The following is a 16,733-nucleotide window of genomic DNA, read 5'->3' on the forward strand; positions in this document are numbered from 1 at the left end:
GAATGGGAATGGAACGGGAATGGAATGGGAATGGGAATGGGGATGGGAATGGGAATGGGAATGGGGATGGGGATGGGAATGGGAATGGAATGGGAATGTGAGGGGATGGGGCTGTTAGGAGCCTGGGTCCGTGAGGGGTTGGGGCTGTGAGTGCGGTGTGGCACCCAGGACTGTGGCTCCACAGGGACATCCCACTGGGGAGGAGGCTGATGAGGAAAAGAAAAGCAGGAGGAAGGAGCAGAGACATGGGGTCACTCCACACAGGATCTTTGTGTCCATTGGACACGGGGTCACTCACACAGGTTCCCTGTGTCCATTGGACACGGGGTCACTCACACAGGTTCCTTGTGTCCATTGGACACGGGGTCACTCACACAGGTTCCCTGTGGCCATTGGACACGGGGTCACTCACACAGGTTCCCTGTGGCCATTGGACACGGGGTCACTCACACAGGTTCCCTGTGTCCATTGGACACGGGGTCACTCACACAGGTTCCTTGTGTCCATTGGACACGGGGTCACTCACACAGGTTCCCTGTGGCCATTGGACACGGGGTCACTCCACACAGGTTCCCTGTGTCCATTGGACACGGGGTCACTCACACAGGTTCCCTGTGGAAGCTGCTCCCAATGGCCAGGCCACCGAGCTGGATGCCCCGCATGGAACAGGGCTCCTGAAAACACGCAGGGCCACAGCGCTGAGGTGAGCCCTGCCTGGGGTACCCCTGCACTCCAACAGGAGGCTTGGCAGGAGTCATGGAGACAGCTAGAACCTCAGGTCAGCACTGAAACTGCAGCAGAAACCAGCAAAAACCTCTTTTCTCACAATAACGCTGTTTGTCCTCAGGGTGGTCCCACCTCAGTGGAGCTGACAGCACGGAGTTTAAAGAGGGAGAGTACAGGGTTTGAAACGCGACAGCTCAGCTCACCCCGGCCTTCATCTGCCTCCTCTCCTGCCCAAACCCAGATGTTTTCCAGTGCTGTAAGTTTTGAGACTGTCAATCACAGAATCCTGGGATGGTTTGGGTTGGAAAGAACCTTAAATCTCATCCATGGGTGGGAAAACCTCCCACCATCCCAGGCTGCTCCAAGACCCATCCACCCTGGCCTGGGACACTTCCATGGATCCAGGGACAGCCACAGCTGCTCTGGGCACCCTGTGCCAGGGCCTGTTCACCCTCCCAGCCAGCAATTCCTAATTCCCAATCTCCCATCTCACACTCCCCACTCTCTGTTAAAAAGAGAAAGTTTTATTTTAACGAGAACTTCTGCTAAGTAATAATTTCAATTCTCTGCCACCAGCACCATACACTGTTTAAATAGTTCGATGCACGAAGGAGCACCGTGCATTTAAAAGAATCAGAGTCACTATAGTAACAGTATCAGATATGTAAACCACTTAATCAAAACCCCCTCTCCTAATTATAATTTTGAGGCCTGTCACGAAGAGCACATTCAGCTGCTTTCCCCCTCGCCTCCCCATTAGAAACATTTCTGAACAATGCTGCTCTGCACCTATAAACAAAATAGATTGCAAAAATAACCTGCAAGGCCATGACTTTGTGCTGGGCTAAAAACAGCCCAGATCGGCAGGGAGAGCTGTCATTTCCACATGGAAATTCCACGCTGCCTTCCAGCCCCGCGTTGCCCCGTGGTGCCGGCTTGGTTCTTCCCCAAATCCAGGCTCCACACCTTTTTTTGGAGGCCTGTCCCATGTCTGGTATCTCAGCACGGCCCCAGCTGCCGAGGGGGGCAGCGGGGCCATGGGATCACGGAACCATTTGATGGTTTGTCAAACCATAGGAAATGGAGAAAAATTGAGGGAAAAAAGGAGGTTCTCAGCAGAGAGACAAAAAACAAGAAAAATTGAGAAAAAAAAAAAGGAGGTTCTCAGCAGAGAGACAAAAAACAAGAAAAATTGAGAAAAAAAAAGGAGGTTCTCAGCAGAGAGACAAAAAACAAGAAAAATTGAGGAAAAACAAAGGAAGTTCTCAGCAGAGAGGCAAAAAACAAGAAAAACTGAGGGGGAAAAAGGAAGTTCTCAGCAGAGAGGCAAAACCAAGAAAAATTGAGGGAAAAAAGGAAGTTCTCAGCAGAGAGACAAAAAACAAGCGAAGGATGACCCTCACATCCAACCATGTCCCCAAGTGCCACATTCACACGGTTCAAGGGATGGGGACTCGCCACTGCCCCGGGCCAAGTGCCAGGGCTGGACAGTCCTTTCCATGGGGAAATTCCTGCTGGTTCCACCCTGAGCCTTCCCCGGCCCAGCCTGAGGCCGTTCCCTCTCCTCCTGTCCCTGTTCCTGGAGCAGAGCCCGACCCCCCGGCTGTCCCCTCCTGTCAGGAGCTGTGAGAGCCACAAGGTCCCCCTGAGCCTCCTTTGCTCCAGGCTGAGCCCCTTCCCAGCTCCTCAGGAACTCTCCAGCCCCTTCCCAGCTCCTCAGGAACTCTCCATTCCCTTCCCAGCTCCTCAGGAACTCTCCATTCCCTTCCCAGCTCCTCAGGAACTCTCCATTCCCTTCCCAGCTCCTCAGGAACTCTCCATTCCCTTCCCAGCTCCCTCAGGAACTCTCCATTCCCTTCCCAGCTCCTCAGGAACTCTCCATTCCCTTCCCAGCTCCTCAGGAACTCTCCATTCCCTTCCCAGCTCCCTCAGGAACTCTCCATTCCCTTCCCAGCTCCCTCAGGAACTCTCCATTCCCTTCCCAGCTCCCTCAGGAACTCTCCATTCCCTTCCCAGCTCCTCAGGAACTCTCCATTCCCTTCCCAGCTCCCTCAGGAACTCTCCAGCCCCTTCCCAGCTCCCTCAGGAACTCTCCATTCCCTTCCCAGCTCCTCAGGAACTCTCCATTCCCTTCCCAGCTCCCTCAGGAACTCTCCATTCCCTTCCCAGCTCCCTCAGGAACTCTCCATTCCCTTCCCAGCTCCTCAGGAACTCTCCATTCCCTTCCCAGCTCCCTCAGGAACTCTCCATTCCCTTCCCAGCTCCCCCAGGAACTCTCCATTCCCTTCCCAGCTCCCTCGGGAACTCTCCATTCCCTTCCCAGCTCCTCAGGAACTCTCCATTCCCTTCCCAGCTCCTCAGGAACTCTCCATTCCCTTCCCAGCTCCTCAGGAACTCTCCATTCCCTTCCCAGCTCCTCAGCCCCTCCTGGGGCTCCATCCCTTCCCCATCTCTGCCATCCCCTCGGTGTCTCTCTCGGTAGCCTCTGTCCCACTGCCTGTGCTGTCTGCTCCTTCCTCGGCAGGGCTTTACCCCACCTTTGGAGCTCACTCGGAGGTTTCCTGTGGCACAGGGAATGCTGCTGCTCTGCTGCTGCCCGGAGAAGAGCCCAGGGCCCCTGGAGCTGCCGGGCTCGGTGAAGCCGGCCAGTACGGAGCTGCCGTCCCCTGGCTGGGCTGGAGCCGCCCCACGGGTGCCGCAGTGACATTCCCCCCCTCTCAGCCCCCTAAATTATCAGGCTAGCCCAGGGATCCGAGGCTGTGAGGGGAGGAATGTCAGGAGATGGCAAAGATTCCCAAAAGAGGCTCTTACCCCAGATATGTTGGTTCAGCTCTCTTTATTCTGTGGTGTCCATGGGGAGAGCGGGGCACGAGAGCACGAACTGTGTTCTATTTCTCTTTAGGGTTGCCCCAGATTTGTGGCCATCTTCTGCTTGTTCTTTGTCTCTTTGCTGAGGAGAACTTCCTTTTTTTTCCCAATTTTTCTCCATTTTCCATGGTTTGACAAAACATAGTGGTTGTAGCCACTTAATGCCTGATAAAGTACACAGAAGACTTTTGCTCCCCATCCCTGAGATAGTTTTGACTCTCCTTTCCATAATATTTTCAGTTGTTCAAGTATCTTGTTTAAACTGTTGCCAGCAGCACTGGACCCTGAGTTCTTGCTTTTCCCGTCACTGATCCTTGATGCAAATAACTAAACTGAAACAATCTCTGTTCCAGTTGACAAAGCTGTCCTTTCATTCCTGCCGTGCTGCTGCATTGTCACTCCCGTAACCTCGCTGATAAAGCAGCTGTGTGGATACAGCTAATTCAGAACAAATAATTACTAGTTGTTTAAGCAGACACGGGCTGACCGGGTGAAATTCAGGCCAGATTGAAGGAAGCAGGTCTTTATGGCGAGTAAATGTATTCAGGTAAATTATAGTGAGGGTAGCGAGTTTACTAATGAGGCTGGCCGGGGTTGCCCGGATCAGCCCAGCACAGCTTGGATCAGCCCAGCACAGCTCGGATCAGTCCAGCACAGTTCGGATCAGCCCAGCACAGCTCGGATCAGCCCAGCCCAGCTTGGATCAGCCCGACACAGCTCAGATCAGCCCAGCTCGGATCAGCCCAGCTTGGATCAGCCCAGCACAGCTCGGATCAGCCCAGCCCAGCTCAGATCAGCCCAGCACAGCTCGGATCAGCCCAGCACAGCTCGGATCAGTCCAGCACAGCTCGGATCAGCCCAGCACAGCTCGGATCAGCCCAGCACAGCTCGGATCAGCCCGGCACAGCTCAGATCAGTCCAGCACAGCTCGGATCAGTCCAGCACAGCTCGGATCAGCCCAGCACAGCTCGGATCAGTCCAGCACAGCTCGGATCAGCCCGGCACAGCTCGGATCAGCCCAGCACAGCTTGGATCAGCCCGGCACAGCTCGGATCAGTCCAGCACAGCTCGGATCAGTCCAGCACAGCTCAGATCAGCCCGGCACAGCTCGGATCAGCCCAGCACAGCTTGGATCCGCCCAGCCCAGCTTGGATCAGCACAGCTCAAATCAGCACAGCTTGGATCAGCCTAGCCCAGCTCGGATCAGCCCAGCCCAGCTCGGATCAGCCCAGCTCGGATCAGTCCAGCACAGCTCGGATCAGCCCAGCACAGCTTGGATCAGCCCAGCTCGGATCAGCCTAGCCCAGCTCGGATCAGCCCAGCACAGCTCGGATCAGCCCGACACAGCTCTGATCAGCCCAGCACAGCTCGGATCAGCCTGGCACAGCTCAGATCAGCCCAGCACAGCTTGGATCAGCACAGCTTGGATCAGCCCGGCACAGCTCAGATCAGCACAGTACAGCTTGGATCAGCACGGCAGCTGGCACTGGCCTCTCCTGATCGCCCGGGATGTGCCGAGCCGGGTCTGGCAGCCTTGGTGCGAGCAGAGCAGGCTCGAAAATCGCCGAAACCGCCAATTTCACCCCAATTTGAGGGTCCCCGGGGGTCGCTGAGCGCAGTGAAGCTGCAAAGAAGGAATTAATCCTGGGAGAAAGGAGAATGAAGGAAGTTCATTCTGGAGGAAAGAATGAAGGAAGTTCATTCTGGGAGATAGAAGAATGAAGTTCATTCTGGGAGAAAGGAGAATGAAGGAAGTTCATTCTGGAGGAAAGAATGAAGGAAGTTCATTCTGGAGGAAAGGATGAAGGAAGTTCATTCTGCAGAAGGGAGAATGAAGGAAGTTCATTCTGGGAGAAAGGAGAATGAAGGAAGTTCATTCTGCAGAAAGGAGAATGAAGGAAGTTCATTCTGGAGGAAAGAATGAAGGAAGTTCATTCTGGAGGAAAGGAGAATGAAGGAAGTTCATTCTGGGAGATAGAAGAATGAAGGAAGTTCATTCTGGAGGAAAGAATGAAGGAAGTTCATTCTGCAGGAAAGGAGAATTAAGGAAGTTCATTCTGGAGGAAAGGAGAATGAAGGAAGTTCATTCTGCAGAAAGGAGAATGAAGGAAGTTCATTCTGGAGGAAAGGAGAATGAAGGAAGTTCATTCTGCAGGAAAGGAGAATTAAGGAAGTTCATTCTGCAGAAAGGAGAATGAAGGAACTTCTCCTCCTGCATTTCATCCTACACGTGTGACCAGCTGAACCTCAAAATCCAGCTTCTCCTCTGGGGGCGGCTGACATTAAAACACTGAAACATTTAGGCTGGAAAGCACCAGATCGAGGGTATATCGTGGTGAGTTTTTATATCCCACACAAAGGGTAAAGGACAGAAATCCTTTGCATCAATTGTGCATTTTATCACTTCACAGAATGCGCAGGTAGCTGGATTTGGGAGTGTCAGATGTCTCAGCTATGAGGCATCTGAGACACTTACAAAAGCTCTGTTATAAAGCCAGCTTTGGCACTTACTCAGAAACCCTTCTGCAGTTTAAATCACAGAGAACCTAACTCAATCAAGATTTAATCAACGATGCTGTGAAACGAAACACTGACCTAGACCCTCATTCATGGAGAAAACTTCCAAAGCCTCAAGGTAAACCAGAGACCACAGAGGTGTGAAATGGATTGTAGAGATTGTAGTGTGTCACATGGGTGAGAAATGTAGGGTTTAGGATTTTTAGTATGTTATAGAAGGGTTCAAGATGGAGGTAAACCAGAGACCACAGAGGTGTGAAATGGATTGTAGAGATTGTAGTGTGTCACATGGGTGAGAAATGTAGGGTTTAGGATTTTTAGTATGTTATAGAAGGGTTCAAGATGGAGGGTACAGGGTGTTGTCTCGAGTTCCTTTCTTCTCTCTTCTTCTTCTTGGGTTTGGGTCATATCTTGTAATTGGGTAGGAAAATCTCCCAGGAAAACACTGACCTCGACCCTCATTCATGGAGAAAACTTCCAAAGCCTCAAGGAAAACCAGAGACCACAAAAGTGTGAAATGGATTGTAGGGGTTGTAGATAGTCGTGTAGTGTGTCACATGGGTGAGAAATGTAGGTTTTAGGATTTTTAGTATGTTATAGATGGGTTCAAGATGGAGGGTGCAGGGTGCTGCCTTGAGTTCCTTTTTTCTTTCTTATTCCTCCTTCTTGGGTTTGGGTGGTATCTTGTAATTGGGTAGGAAAATCTGCATTGCGGGTCTTTAGGGGTAATTTATTGGGTTAGAAAGGGAAATAATCCAGGTGTCACTTCTTAATTGGGCACTTTAATTTGTGATTAGACTCAAAAGGCCTCGCAGCACGAGGCCCTTGGCCGTTTTTGTGCTGTTTTCACACAAGCAAGGTCTGGGGGCAGACAGCGTGCTGAGGTCTTGATAAGATACCAACAAACAGAAGCTGAAGACAGAAAAGGTGCTGTGCGTCTGCTGTTCCTGGCACAGAGCTGCCCCAGGAGGGTTTCCCCTGCCCGGGGAGTCGCCCAGTGCGGGGCACAGACTCACACCCGGGTGGGATCACGCCTGGCACGACTTGGTGCTCTCATCTAGCACGGTCCAGGGCTCGCAGCTGCAGGGTGCTGCGCTCCCTCTGCGACTCTGCCAGCAGAGCCTTCACCACGGCCAGCCTCAGCCCCCGGCGAGGCCAGGCTCTGCTGCAGCCCAAAACCTGGGGAACTCTCAGAACTGTAAGCCAAAGCTTAGAGTTACACACAGAATTTGGTCTGAGACCTTGGAAAACGCTCCCGCACTTCAGCACTAAAAGCAAGAATGCAGATTTATAGTTTAAGGCAGACACGTTGAGCTAAGTAGAAGAAAGTTTAGAGTTTAAGATACAGAAAAAATAAAAGTAGTTATGGAGGTGAACAAGGAGTTTAGAATGCACTGCTGTAGGTTTGTGTGCCATAACATGGTTGGCTAAGAAAGATCACACTGTAGCATGAGTCCATAAGATGAAATATTTAAGGATTAGGTCAAAAGCATAAATAACCTTGTTGGCAGTGTTTTATTGGTCAATAACTCCTTCAAAGGTCTTGTGACTTTGGGTCTTGTGGCCTCCTGAACCGTGCAGTGTTAGAAACGAGACGCTTGACTCAGCCAATATATCAAGCAGCAATTCAATGTATTAATTAATATGGTAACGTATGAGCAAAGACAGCTCTGGGTGCAGTGGTGGGGGTTTTCCCCTCCCACTGCACACCCATTGTTGGCTTGCTGGTATTTATTGATCATATTCATGCATATTCATAGGCTTTTCTCAGTGTCTGCGACAGCTTTTGCAATTTCCACTTCTACCTTTTAACGCCACAATTCTATACTCCAGGATCGTAAATCTATGATGGTGATGGCTGGTTGCTTTCCAGTTTCTGTGCTCTGTTGTGATCTATTCTGGGTTTCAATATCCTGGAATGTACATCCCAGGATGTGTGTGCTGGTGGTGGGGTCCAGCCTCTGTTTTCTGGGATCATTAATCTGTGGTAGTGATGTCCAGCTTCCCCTTTCAAAATCATGTATTGACAATCTTGATATCCATTTTCCTTGTTTTCTTAGGATCATTAATCTATGGTAGTGATGTCCAGCTTCCCTTTGGAAGTTATTAATCAACAACCTTGATGTCCATCTTCCTTCTCCAGGAGTTTGAGATAGGGTCACTTCCATTTCTGTTCAAATCCTTTGTACATTCTAAAGCTACAGTTTAAAATCCTTAGTACTAAGCAACATTCTAAAGTTATAATTCAAATACTCCTATTACAAAACAGTTTAAGATTTATAACTGTTATTTGCAAACAAAAGATTGGTCCAAAAGCCTTCTTCCATGCTTTCCTTGGTTGTTTGTTAGAACTCATATTTATAACTGTCCCAAGGCCGTGTTCCACACATTTCACAATTACAATTACACAAGGCTGCCTTTGTTTACCTGGCACAAAGCACAGCCTTGCATTGCACGTGCAGTGAAGATGTGAGCCAAACTCACCCTTCCTGCCTGGGCAGGAGATAAGAAAAATCACACACTCAAAAACAACTCGGAGGTGCTGCCTGAAATTCCTTCCAAAAACAACTCGGAGGCCCTGCCTGAAATTCCTTCTGGAATTCTCACAGGCCTGGAGCAGGACAGCAGCCGGGGTGTGTTTCCTGGCTGATGTGCTCAGGAGGGTGAGTCCATCAGGAGGGCTGTTCCCCAGCCCCACTGCTGCCCCACAGCTCACGGGAACAGCAGCTGCACTTGCTGCTTTCGGGATATTCACTTCTCAGAGTGCTGACAGAGGCACAGACCACAAGGCATCCTGCTTTTTCAGCTTCTGATAAACTCCTGTGGATGAGACCTGTCCATCTGGGGAGATGCAGAGCTCTGAGAGCTCCAGCACCAGGCTACTGCTCAAAAGAGATGTCCTCTTCCCATTTTGAGCTCCTCCAAGAGATCATGCGTTGCTGTCTGTAAGACCAAAAGCAGCTTGCAACACAAATTTTTAATATTGTTATAAATTGTGAGCCCCTTGGGTTTTAAAAGCAGGTACACCCATCAGCTCAGTCCCATGCGGAGAGAGGAATGTGGTTCATCCCTTCTGCTGCCCTTGTCAGAGGGGACACTGAACTGAGCTGAGGATGGGAACTTATGTTCTTCAGCCACACTGATACAACCCAGGAGGCCTGGCCAGTGCAGGCTCGGGTCTCCAGAAATGGCAAAATTTCCTTTTCTGTTCTAACATCTTCTGCCAAAACACCAACCCGAACAGCGAAGCGCACGGCCACTCGCATGCAGGCAGCAAAGCTGGCTTAAATGACTTTGCCGACCTTCCTGGGGAGGATGTGCTGGAATTCTTCGCTGGAGAAAACCTGCCGGACGCAATTCAGCAGGGCTGGACATCTCCTGGGTTTCCTCACAGGAGTGGGGAGCACTCAGCACCTGCAAACCCAGACCTACACCTGCTCCTCGCAGCTTATCCCAGTGTCAGCATTCAGGAACACACAGAATAATCACAGGATATGATCATCTGCAGGTGCTTTTATTGAGAGCTCTGGGAGTCAGGGTCCAGACCCAAATCTGACTCTGACATGGCTTTCGAGCTGAATGTATTTTATAGTCTATCCTTATATAACTTATATATTTATTTGCATATTAATTATTAAATTTACATTGTTCAGGAACACAAATAATCACAGGATATCACTATCTGCAGGTGATTTTATTGAGAGCTCTGGGAGTCAGGGTACAGACCCAAATCTGACCCTGACATGGCTTTCGACCTGAACCTATTTTATATTCTATCGTTACATAACTCACATATTAATTATTAAACTTATATTGTTCTGTTGTATACATTGACATGAGTTTCTCAGGATCTTTATTGGGTCCCTGACCACAGTTTCTCATTATTACTATTCTTACATGTAACTCACATATTAATTGTTAAACTTATATTGTTCTATCATATTCATTGACATGAGTTTCTCGTGATCTTTCTCAGGTCACTGACCACAGTTTCTCATGATTATTCTTATGATTAAACAGTAATTATATTTAATTACTAACCAACCATCACATCTAACAATTATATCATTTATGATGTACCAGCTACACAGTGCAGTTCTATCAAGCACGAGTTCTCCATGTGCTGAGGGTGTTCATTTTTGCAGGGTCTGCGGAGCTGATTTTTCCTTTTAACCCTAAATCCCCGTGATTTAAAACCCTTTTACCATCACCAGCAGGTGTGATCCCATTATTGTTCCTGGGTTTCCTCACAGGAGCGGGGAGCACTGAGCACCTGCAAACCCAGACCTACACCTGCTCCTCGCAGCTTATCCCAGCAGGTGTGATCCCATTATTGTTCCCAGCAGGGGGAAAAGCTCGGTGTCAAATCCTGGACCACCACTGCACCTTCCTGCAAATCTCCTGTGCCTCACAGGCGCTGGAAGTGGAAGCTGCTGGAGGATGTCAGGTGAGAGCGGGGTGCCACCACCTTGGGGTGACCTGTGGATAACCAGCAGCGGATGGGGAAAGCAGGAACCCAGGTCTGATGAGTTTCCCTGCAGAGGGCAGCCTGTCCTTGCTCTGAAATCAGTTTTAGGCAGGGAAACACGGCTGTTCCCACCTGCCAGCAGCCTGGAAAGAGCTGCCTTGTGGAGTGCTGGAGGGTATTGCCACTTCAGCTGGAAACAGGCACTCCCTGAGTGTGGGAACCCAGGGCTTCCCTCTGGATGCCCTGGGACCCTGGCAGGGCTCAGGAACCCATGGACAGAGATCACAGACAGTGTCTCTGGGGGCTCTGAGAGGGGGGAGAGAAGAAGAAGACAGCAGACAGAGAGGATGTCAGGGTGTGTGTGTGCCTCTGCCTTAATACTGAGCAAACCACAGCAAAACAGAACATAATCTGTTAGATAACTCGCAATAAACTGCCTTGAGACCGAACAGCAAGAGCCTGCAGAGTTTTTCTTTGGAAGCACGGGCTGGAGGAGGAATTTCACCAGCACATGGGACCCCAGAACAAGGCCGGGGCTCCCACAGGAGCCGAGTGCGAGCACAGTGATGCTCCTGTGCAGCTCCAGCAGTGCAGGCAGGCTGTGTCGCTGCTGGGGGAGCAAATCCCAGCGGCAGACGAGAGCAGGGAGCAGCTCAGCCTTTGCTGGCAGCTCTTGTGTTGCAGGGATGTAATTTGGAGAGACAGGTCCCTGCTGCGGGAGCAGCCCCTCGCCCAGAGGTGACAAACAGCTCTGCCCACGTCTGGCTCTGGTGGTGGTGTGAAACGCCACTCGCTGCCTCTGCAGACACGGGACACAGCCAGAGGAACACACCAGGGTCTTCCCTGGTTAAATATTTCAGCGTGCTGCTCAGCAGCTCAAGGCTGACACTTCTGCCTCCGCAGCTTTTGGTTCCCATTTATTTACCCATGGAGGCCAAGGGATGGCACAGCCTGAGGATTAAGGGGTTGAGGGTTATGGGTGTTGTATGTATGTTGTATGTGTGTATGTTATGTTGAGGGTTAAGGGGTGACACAGCCAGCCCCCCAGCTCTCTGCCATGTCCCTGTCCCCACACAGCCTGTCTGAGGGTTAAGGGGTGACACAGCCAGCCCCCCAGCTCTCTGCCACGTCCCTGTCCCCACACAGCCTGTCTGAGGGTTAAGGGGTGACACAGCCAGCCCCCCAGCTCTCTGCCACGTCCCCACACAGCCTGAGGGTTAAGGGGTGACACAGCCAGCCCCCCAGCTCTCTGCCATGTCCCCACACAGTCTGAGGGTTAAGGGGTGACACAGCCAGCCCCCCAGCTCTCTGCCATGTCCCTGTCCCCACACAGCCTGTCTGAGGATTAAGGGGTGACACAGCCAGCCCCCCAGCTCTCTGCCATGTCCCTGTCCCCACACAGCCTGTCTGAGGGTTAAGGGGTGACACAGCCAGCCCCCCAGCTCTCTGCCATGTCCCCACACAGTCTGAGGGTTAAGGGGTGACACAGCCAGCCCCCCAGCTCTCTGCCATGTCCCCACACAGTCTGAGGGTTAAGGGGTGACACAGCCAGCCCCCCAGCTCTCTGCCATGTCCCTGTCCCCACACAGCCTGTCTGAGGGTTAAGGGGTGACACAGCCAGTCCCCCAGCTCTCTGCCATGTCCCCACACAGCCTGTCTGAGGGTTAAGGGGTGACACAGCCAGCCCCCCAGCTCTCTGCCATGTCCCAACACAGCCTGTCTGAGGATTAAGGGGTGACACAGCCAGCCCCCCAGCTCTCTGCCATGTCCCCACACAGCCTGTCTGAGGGTTAAGGGGTGACACAGCCAGCCCCCCAGCTCTCTGCCATGTCCCCACACAGTCTGAGGGTTAAGGGGTGACACAGCCAGCCCCCCAGCTCTCTGCCACGTCCCTGTCCCCACACAGCCTGTCTGAGGGTTAAGGGGTGACACAGCCAGCCCCCCAGCTCTCTGCCATGTCCCTGTCCCCACACAGTCTGAGGGTTAAGGGGTGACACAGCCAGCCCCCCAGCTCTCTGCCATGTCCCTGTCCCCACACAGCCTGAGGGTTAAGGGGTGACACAGCCAGCCCCCCAGCTCTCTGCCATGTCCCCACACAGTCTGAGGGTTAAGGGGTGACACAGCCAGCCCCCCAGCTCTCTGCCATGTCCCTGTCCCCACACAGCCTGTCTGAGGGTTAAGGGGTGACACAGCCAGCCCCCCAGCTCTCTGCCATGTCCCCACACAGTCTGAGGGTTAAGGGGTGACACAGCCAGCCCCCCAGCTCTCTGCCATGTCCCCACACAGTCTGAGGGTTAAGGGGTGACACAGCCAGCCCCCCAGCTCTCTGCCATGTCCCTGTCCCCACACAGCCTGAGGGTTAAGGGGTGACACAGCCAGCCCCCCAGCTCTCTGCCATGTCCCTGTCCCCACACAGCCTCTCCTGCTGCTCCCGGGAGCCACGGGGCAGCTCCCCTGGGTGCTGGTGGCGCTCAGGGTGCTGGGGCACAGCTCTGGAGGCAGCAGTGGGATGAGATGTTCACGGCTCAGAAACAGCACCTGCCATGCACAGGCAATGTGAGCCTCTGATCTGCTGCTAGTTTTGGGCAGAAAAGCTGATTCCTCTGCATCCTTTTGTAGGAAGGGGTGGTGAGCTGTCCGGGCTGTGGGACACGGAGCTGCTCAGCAGGCTGAGTTAGCGGCAGGAGCACCCCAATGTGCAGCCTTGTTCTGCTGCACTGACACACTGCTGGGTCTGCAATGAATAAACATCCATGCCATCTTCTCTGGAGAGAGAGGATTTTCTTCTTCCTTCCTTTCACAGAGGACACCTCCATGGGATACACAAGGAAATCTGGAGGCCCCTCCAATTAGTATTTAACTGTTCCCAGGAGGGCTCTCTCTGCTCTGTGGACCTCCCTGAGGACTGTGTGCCTACAGCGGGCAGACAGCAGCAGCACAAGTGCCCCTCTTGCCCAGCTTTCCTCACACCCAGCTGTGCCCAAGGGTTGGCTCTGGAGCCCGAGGAGATGTCCTCAGGCAGGGCTCTGCTGTGCCCCTGCAGGGACTGAGGAGTGTTCCTGGGTAGGATGCCAGTGCTGCCCGTCCACACTCATCCCCAACATCCAGCTCCGTAGAAATGTGGGCTGCCTGCTCGGGGATGGAGTAACTCCAGTATCAACCACCTCCAGCAAGCCGGAAAAGCAGGCAGCTTGTATGAGCAGAGCTCAGATCCTCGGTGCATTTTGCTTGTGGTCCACTGGCCTCTTGTCTGTTTTATCCCTACAGCAGTCAGAGGAGTTCTGATGGAGGAATTCCCACCTCTTGGGGAGAAGGAGGGCGAGAAGATGTGGTTGACCGTTGTCACGAGTGGGCAAGGAGGAGCTGTGAGGTTGGAAACAAACCCTCCCAGTCTGGATCCTGATCCAGGGCCTGCCAGGTGCTCAGCACACGGAACACTTGTGTGTGTGCACACACACAGAGGTGGGTCCTGCTGTGCCTGGCTGAGTCCTGGCCTTGCACACCAAGTGTTTTAGGGAAGGACTTACCTGGATAACTGCTTCCCAGTGCCCAGCTGCCCATGGGCACAGGGATTTGCAGGACACTTTGGGCTGAAAGCATTTTCTTCCCTCCCTGCACGTCGCTGCTCCCTGGGGAAATGTCACTGCCTGTGTGCTGGTGAATGGTTGCAGGAGAGGGGATCAATGGAACAGTTATTCATTGATACCTCTGTCGAAGACCCCAGAATCAGAATCAGAATCTGGCCTGGGAACAGAGCTTGGGAAAGTGGCTCTGTGTCTAGGCTTGGGAAACTCTGCAAGGTCTGTCTAGGCCTGGGAAACGGAGCAAGGTGGGAATGAGAGAATAAGGATGAGCACATCCTTGGAGATATGCTTGTACAAGAATAGGCTGTGTGACAAGATGTGCCCAGAGAAGATGGGATGTAGCACGACGACGTGACTAGAGATGAGAAACTTGGCTTGAGGAACCTGGCTATGGTTGTAAATGCACGTAGGCTAAACAGGACAAAGACCTTTGTGAAAGCAATGAGAGCTGCTGCTGACTTTGCTTGTAGCAAACCCCACATAAACTGACAGGATTTTTGCATAAACGAAGCTTGCTTATCAATCACGCTGATTGTGCTTGCCTTCCCTCCACCTGTGGGTCTGCAGGTGGGAGTCCTCCCTGCATGTCACTGTTCCCTGGGGAAATGTCAGACTGTGCAGAGCCAAGGTCCAAGTGCCCCTGCAGTGGGAACCACAACTCATCAGGTTTGTGTCCTTTGGGCTCAGGGATGGTGACACTCAGAGGCACAGAAAGGTTTCTTGCCAACAAACAGGAGCTGAACATTTGAACAATTTAATCACCATCACAGACTTTCCTTTTTCTTGGAACTGTTTAAACCTGCTCTGGACTGAAAACCCAGAAAAACACTGGCAGCTCACACCTGTGGCCCACCGAGGTCTGGGACCCTGCATTCCAGTGCCAGAGGGACTGAGAAGAGACCGAGTGAGCCAACTACAACCCACAAAAAGGACTTTCTGAATTGCCATCTCTTCAGAACTCTGAGGGGGTTTATTTCATATTATTCATGCTTGGGAACACTTTACTTGTTAAATAAACTGATTTTTTCCATTTTCTCCAGGGAAGTCTTCTCCTGAAATAGTAGGGAGAGGGGCCGCTTGAACTTGATTTGTAGACGGACTCCTTTTGGAGGTTTCCTCACAAAATTTGCCCTAAACCAGGACAAACAGTCACAATTGTGCCACTTCACCAGTGGCACAACTCCCCAGCCTCCCAGGAAAAGAAAAGACATGTAAAGTTCTCCAAACACTTGGCCTGCTTTGCTGCAAAATTCGTGCTGCACACACAGTGCAGTGTGGAAAGCCAAGAGAAGCTGCAGTAGGTGACAAATCTTGGGACAGAAGCTCGACCTCGTTCTCCATGAGATGTCACCATCCCTGAGCTCTAAGGTGGGAGCCATGTCACTGTTCCCTGGGGAAATGTCACCATCCCTGGGTCCCTGGGAGCCATGTCACTGTTCCCTGGGGAACTGTGACTGTCCCTGGGTCCCTGGGAGCCATGTCACTGTTCCCTGGGGAAATGTCACCATCCCTGATCTCCAAGGTGGGAGCCATGTCACCATTCCCTGGGGAACTGTCACTGTCCCTGGGTCCCTGGGAGCCATGTCACTGTTCCCTGGGGAAATGTCACCATTCCTCAGGTCCCTGGGAGCCATGTCACTGTTCCCTGGGAAACTGTCACTGTCCCTGGGTCCCTGGGAGCCATGTCACTGTTCCCTGGGGAAATGTCACCATCCCTGGGTCCCTGGGAGCCGTGTCAGTGTTCCCTGGGGAAATGTCACCATCCCTGGGTCCCTGGGAGCCGTGTCAGTGTTCCCTGGGGAAATGTCACCATCCCTGGGTCCCTGGGAGCCATGTCACTGTTCCCTGGGGAACTGTCACCATCCCTGGGTCCCTGGGAGCCGTGTCAGTGTTCCCTGGGGAAATGTCACCATCCCTGGGTCCCTGGGAGCCATGTCACCGTTCCCTGGGGAACTGTCACTGTCCCTGGGTCCCTGGGAGCCATGTCACCGTTCTCTGGGGAACTGTCACTGTCCCTGGGTCCCTGGGAGCCATGTCAGTGTTCCCTGGGGAAATGTCACCATCCCTGAGCTCTAAGGTGGGAGCCATGTCACCATTCCCTGGGGAAATGTCACCATCCCTGGGCTCTAAGGTGGGAGCCATGTCACTGTTCCCTGGGGAAATGTCACTGTCCCTGGGTCCCTGGGAGCCGTGTCAGTGTTCCCTGGGGAAATGTCACCATCCCTGGGTCCCTGGGAGCCATGTCACTGTTCCCTGGGGAAATGTCACCATCCCTGGGTCCCTGGGAGCCATGTCACTGTTCCCTGGGGAAATGTCACCATTCCTCAGGTCCCTGGGAGCCATGTCAGTGTTCCCTGGGGAAATGTCACCATCCCTGGGCTCTAAGGTGGGAGCCATGTCACCGTTCCCTGGGGAAATGTCACCATTCCTCAGGTCCCTGGGAGCCATGTCACCGTTCCCTGGGGAAATGTCACCATCCCTGGGTCCCTGGGAGCCATGTCACTGTTCCCTGGGGAAATGTCACCATTCCTCAGGTCCCTGGGAGCCATGTCACCGTTCCCTGGGGAAAT

This window comes from Lonchura striata, unplaced genomic scaffold, assembly GCF_046129695.1.
Source record: "Lonchura striata isolate bLonStr1 unplaced genomic scaffold, bLonStr1.mat Scaffold_251, whole genome shotgun sequence".
NCBI classification, from domain to species: Eukaryota; Metazoa; Chordata; class Aves; order Passeriformes; family Estrildidae; genus Lonchura; species Lonchura striata.